Source organism: Ranitomeya imitator, chromosome 5, assembly GCF_032444005.1.
Source record: "Ranitomeya imitator isolate aRanImi1 chromosome 5, aRanImi1.pri, whole genome shotgun sequence".
Lineage (NCBI taxonomy): Eukaryota > Metazoa > Chordata > Amphibia > Anura > Dendrobatidae > Ranitomeya > Ranitomeya imitator.
In genome coordinates, this window is record NC_091286.1 from 7,221,649 (window position 1) to 7,228,188 (window position 6,540).

A 6,540-nucleotide genomic window follows, 5' to 3' on the forward strand; every position below is an offset into this window, starting at 1 on the left:
TCAGGTGTTCGGAATTTAGGGATTATCCTGGCTCGGTCCGCCTCTGTTTCGGGGGTTCTGAGTAGTGATGAGCGAATATACTCGTTACTCAAGATTTCCTGAGCATGCTCGGGTGTCCTCCGAGAATTTTTTAGTGCTCGGAGATTTAGTTTTCATTGCCTCAGCTGAATGATTTACATCTGTTAGCCAGCATAAGTACATCTGGGGGTTGCCTGGTTGCTAGGGAATCCCCACATGTAATCAAACAGGCTAACAGATGTAAATCATTCAGCTGCGGCGAAAAAACGAAATCTCCGAGCACTAAAAAATACTCGGAGGACACCCGAGCGTGCTCGGAAATCTCGAATAACGAGTATATTCGCTCATCACTAGTTCTGAGTTTAGCGATTATCCTGGCCCGGTCCGCCGCTGTCTCGGGTGTTCGGAGTTTAGCGATTATCCTGGCTCGGTCCGCCACTGTCTCGGGTGTTCGGAGTTTAGCCTCTGAACCATAAACTTTTGATTACAATCACAAAAACCTGAGCGCTCACTGACACGCTGCTGTAACCACTGGATAAAAGTTCATGCCAATTACAGACTGTGCCTGGAGCATGGACACAACACGCTGCTGCCAGATTTACGATTTCACGTATGTAGCGTTAATTCCACAGCACTGTACAGACATCATCATCGCTGTCCCCATTGGGGCTCACATTCTAAATCCCCCATCAGTGAGTCCTTAGTGTGGGAGGAAACCCACGCAAACCCAGGAAGAACATACACTCCTGGCAGATGTTGTGTTGGTATTGCACCCAGGACCCCAGCACTGCAGGATAATAGTGCTAATCACTGAACCCCCTGCTGCATAATTATGGCTCTCAGTCAACAATCACTGGCTGCAAGAAGCAGCAGGTGACCCCTGGAGGAACTCTTGGTGGACATTATACCTCTAGCGTGCTCCAAGAGCTGCAGGCTGGAGTCTGCTCTACTATATGAATCCAGCAACATCCCAAGCCACTCACATCAGCAGTGACCAAGACACTACGACTTGCGCCCTGGGGGAGATACGTGCATGATCGGCAGGTGTAGTGCATGTGCTCTATTCTCAGTCATTGGACAGGCATCTCAGTAGGTGTGCGGGTCGTAACCGCATCAGCAACGGTCACTTCTGAGGCTGAAGAGAGGCTATGGATGATAACCCCTTGGTCATCCAGTCTGCACACAGGTAATGCAGGCCTGTCTTTCTGTACAGGGCTGGCTGCAGGACAGCCAGGTGTTATAGAAGCCCAACATCTGCAGGCCAAGCTTCTCAGGAGCTACAAGACACCCATCACCCTCCCCTGGGATCTGGACATCTCCTAAAAAAACTGGCAGAGCTGCACAGACTGCTCATTCAGTGATTCCCACTTCTGGCAATATTCCATGGAAGGAGTGGAAGTCAGAACAATGTTATATACATTCCAAGACAATTCTTCTGGCCAGGCCAACCAATGGCAACCGCAGCCCACATCAGCATACCCTGAGCACAGGAAACTGGTCACTGGCTGCGCGGGATACTGGGGTCCCATTGGTTGGTGCCGGGAGGCAGTGGCGGGGTGTGAGATGCTGCTACATTGTTTTGTGTATTGGTAAACAGATGTGGAGTATTAACCCTAAACTGGCGCCAATCTGTGTCGAAGTGTGGAGATGCTTCCAAGCAGCCAGGATGACCATGTGCAATGGGAAATCGGGGCGTCTGTACCCCTGTATTAGGATATTTCCTCCTCACTATCCAGTACAACCTTCTCCTAGGGAACACTACAAGTAGCAGGCAACTCAATGCATTCAATAGTTAAAAGTGACAGATCATGCAATGTTAGACCTACATGTGAGGTTACCAACACCTTCAGCCATTATCCTGGGAAAGAAGTAGACGACTGTTGGCATTTGCTGGTCTGCCAGTCCTTCCGGTCCATGCTTGGATGATGGTAATTTCTTCTGAACTCTAGAAGTCAGCTGACCCAGCCAAGAGCGACTGAGAATTCACAGAAGAATCTTTAAGTTCATCAAAGCATGTACTCAAGAGTTCTTATGAATCCTGGCATGGATTTCCAAGTTATACTTCTTGTGCAAAACTTCTCATCAGGATTGGCTTAAACTCACTGCTCCTTAGATTTCCTCAGTCCACAAAGTCCTAATAATGGTCGTAGTCTGGGACAACGGGCTGATAAAGTCACCGCGAGGTTCATGTCTCAGTCTGTTCCAGATTATCAGGAAAGTCAGTGTAGATCATTAGAACTATTGTAGTAGTCATGAAAACCAAGAAGGTGCTTAGATGTTTAGGACTTGTACTTAGAGGTGGCTACTTCTAGTTCACACCAGTTTTCCGATTTGGAAGTGCCAGTCAGTATTTTATTTGTAGATTAACCCTCTGATCTCCAGCGTGTGGCGGTTTCCATTACAGTAGGATCCTACCTACCTATAAATTCAGGCTTTAGCCTATGAGAGGTATTCACACTAGATACGTAGGTTCCCAACAAACCGGAGATTGCCTTGTCGTTGGCTGCTGGGCATGCATGAATCGGCCAAATTATGTGCCAAGTATCTCCATTGTTTCTTATTCTCTAGAGCAGTAATGCTATTCATATATTACATATTTACGTGCTTTAGCACTACAGAGTGCAACTATTTGAATGCTTATTTTGACCACAATAAAATGAGACTTATTCAGGAATGGGATCTGCTTTGATCATCTGAATATCCATCACATCAATGATATAGGAATAATGCATTAAATGGAGTTTTATAACAGGAAGATGTTGCTCTGTCCGCTCCACACAGTGACCTGGTATGGCAGACCCTCTAGGAGGGATGCACAATGGAAAGATAAAACCACCCACCTGACTGTCCTGTAATCCAACATTATGTTAGTGTGACGTTTACTGTTACAAAACATCCTGATGGCATTGTTACAAAGGAATTTCTAAACTACTGAAAATTCCAGGGAGCACTGTTGGGGGGATAATCCAGAAGTGGAAAGAACATCATTTCACCATAAACCAGCCCTGACCAGAGGCTTCCAACAAGAATTCAGAGGAGTGAAAGGAATTATCAGAAGAGTTGTACAAGAGCCAATGACCACCTGTGGAGAGATACAGAAAGGCCTGGAATCAGCAGGTACAATTGTTATAAGGGTAGGTGCACACGGTCAGTAATCGGCAGCGCTTTGGACGCAGCACAATTCCGCTGTCGGCTTTTGAACGCAGGTGACGCTGCATGTGTTCATTGAACCGTGCTGATTCACCGCGTCCAATACATTTTACGGGTGACATTTATCTTGCGGAGACTGAGCTTCTCCACAAGATAAATAGACATGCTGCAGTCTGGGAAGAAGCACCGCATGTCCGTCTCTGCAGGGAAGCCGCGGGCGTCTGTGTATGTATAGTGGGCATGGAATTTCTTGAAATCCCATCCACTATGCTGTAACATCTAGACGCTGAGGGTTGGACACTGCAGATGTACCATGTGCACGTACCCTAAGTAATGCACTCAACCTCCATGGCCTGTATGAACATGCAAAACTCTGCAGCGGCGCAAAAAGGATGTTCAAGAATGTTTAACGTTTGTTCAACATTTAGACAAGCCTGTGAAATAATGAGAGAATATAGTCTGGTCAGATGAGACCAAAATTGAACTCTTTGGATGCCTTAATATACACCATGTTAAAACACCAAACCTGCAGTGAAGTTTGTAGGTGGGAACATCATGGTGTGGGGCTTTTTTTTCTGAATACGGCACTGGCAAACTTCATATAATTGAAAGCAGGATGAACGCATATGTATGTAACAAGGCATTCTTGATAAAAATCTGCTGCCATCTTCCAGGTGGATGAAGATGAAACGTGGGTGCACATTTCAGAAAGACAATGATCCCAAACACACAGCCAAGGAAACTCTCAATTGGTTTAAAAAAAGAGAAACTAAATCTGCTAGAATGGCCGAGTCGATCACCGGACCTGAATCCAAGAGAAAATGTATGGAAGGAACTAAAGGTCAAAGCTCATAGCAGCCACAGACGTTTCAGGATATGAAGAATGTTTGGGTGACAGAATGAGCAAGAATCACACCTGAGCAATGCCTGCGACCAGTTTCTCCATTTACAGCAGGTGTATTGTATTTGTCTCCAACAAAGGCTTTTGTATGAATTAAATTTCAGTAAGTGTGTTCAATACTTAGTCATTTCTCATTATTACACAATTTATGGACATCTATGGTGATTTCTGTCCAGTGTGGATTGGCTGGGTTGGTACCAACATCGGTGAGAATTTCATGTCAATAGCACCTTTAGAAATATATTTATATAGAAAATGGACATGTTCGATATTTATATTTTACTATTTACTTCACTATTCAGGATCAGGGAAAACAAATAGCAACCAGTATGTGGTTATTACACAACAAATAAATGAAAAAAGTAAAATCTCCTGTGAAAAGGTAATTATTATAGCGCCATTTATTCCATGGCGCTTTACATGTGAGGAGGGGTATACATAATAAAAACAGGTAAAATAATCTTGAACAATACAAGTCACAACTGGTACAGGAGGAGAGAGGACCCTGTCCGCGAGGGCTCACAATCTACAAGGGATGGGTGAGGATACAGGAGAGAGGACCCTGCCCGCGAGGGCTCACAATCTACAAGGGATGGGTGAGGATACAGTAGGAGAGAGGACCCTGCCCGCGAAGGCTCACAGTCTACAAGGGATGGGTGAGAATACAGGAGGAGAGAGGACCCTGCCCGCGAGGGCTCACAATCTACAAGGGATGGGTGAGGATACAGGAGAGAGGACCCTGCCCGCGAGGGCTCACAATCTACAAGGGATGGGTGAGGATACAGTAGGAGAGAGGACCCTGCCCGCGAAGGCTCACAGTCTACAAGGGATGGGTGAGAATACAGGAGGAGAGGATAGAGCTGGTCATGCAGCGGTTTGGTCAATCGGTGGTTACTGCAGGTTATAGGCTTGTCGGAAGAGGTGGGTCTTCAGGTTTTTTTTGAAGGTTTCGATGGTAGGCGAGAGTCTGATGTGTTGTGGTAGAGAGTTCCAGAGTAGGGGGGATACGCGAGAGAAATCTTGTATGCGATTGTGGGAAGAGGAGATAAGATGGGAGTAGAGAAGGAGATCTTGTGAGGATCAGAGGTTGCGTGTAGATAAGTACCGGGAGACGAGGTCACAGATGTTTGGAGGAGACAGGATGTGGATGGCTTTGTACGTCATGGTTGGGGTTTTGTACTGGAGTCTCTGGGTAATGGGGAGCCAGTGAAGGGATTGACAGAGGGGAGAGGCCGGGGAATAGCGGGGGGACAGGTGGATTAGTCGGGCAGCAGAGTTTAGAATAGATTGGAGGGGTGCGAGAGTGTTCGAGGGGAGGCCACAGAGCAGGTAATGAAAAGTATCGGGGGATGAATACAAAGCAAAAATCAGGAGGCAGTTAAAGCTTCTTTCAAAAAAATCTGAAAAGTTATAAATTATGAACACCTCTTGCAGTTTGCAAAGGACTTGGAAGAAAACGTCTAGAAAGACGATGTGTGGTAGACAACGTACAGTAGGTGCCGTATCCTGTGACTGTCCGGCCCAATGCAGAACGTTAGATGCCGTATCCTGTGACTGTCCGGCCCAATGGAGAACGTTCAGCTGAAATAGAGAAGAGCCATTCACCTCCGGCCTCCACTGATAGAACCGTCCTCAGATTACAGCGCTCACATGTCTGGGGCCTGCAGACCATCACAGACGAGGCTGGGAAGGGTGAAGTCAATGCAGCGAGCGATCACTTTTACTGTCGATCGCCTATTATGCTGATCCCATCATGATACTTGTGGGAATCACGTCCACTTGTATAAGTCGGCTCTGCTAGAGGGAACAAAACACAATTGTACCACATCAATGCATTTATTGCAACCATTGAAGACTTTATGGCCTGGTTTTCCCGGAGCGTAAATGCTGCGTTTTCAACTACAGTATTAGTGTTGAAAGTCTGCTGCATTTAATAGTGCAAATTGGATGTGATTTCATGAACACTAGCTCGAGCCCCGTGTGTCTGAATTATGTTTTTTGAAGACTATGTATAAAAAAAATAATAAATAATAAAAAAAGCTGCCTGTGCTTTGCTATTAGAAAGGTTCCCATATAACAGAATTTGTAACTTTTGCTGATCGGCCCCCTGTGCATACAAGGGATGACTATGGCCTGCGGGTCTCGGTGCTTACTAACAGTAAAACTTCATTTACGTGTCTCACTAAGGACACCGGGTGCATTTATCTGCAGTGTACGCTGGTAATTACATGTATTATTCATTGTAATATTGCAAAGAGGTAAGAGAAAAAAACCACAGTAGACACACACCATATGTCACGCCATAGGCCTTATAGACAGTCTATACACAGAGGGAGGGTGCAGCAAGCGTGTATAGGCATATAGAGAGATCGTAGTATGACAGAACCAGTCAACAGAAAGGAACATTCCTTTAAATTCATCAAAATTCACACAATTTTACCAAGAAATTTGAACTCATAGGAAGCTTCCAA

General features: G+C 45.7%; 1 long non-coding RNA gene across 1 annotated transcript; it reads left to right on the top strand.

Annotated features, from left to right (window-relative positions):
- The first annotated feature begins 3,035 nt into the window (after positions 1 to 3,035).
- On the top strand, positions 3,036 to 6,038 carry LOC138680502 (uncharacterized). The gene is made up of 3 exons (XR_011321622.1): positions 3,036 to 3,135; positions 3,843 to 4,172; positions 5,504 to 6,038. It is a non-coding gene; the product is annotated as an uncharacterized lncRNA (long non-coding RNA).
- The last annotated feature ends 502 nt before the right edge of the window (positions 6,039 to 6,540 follow it).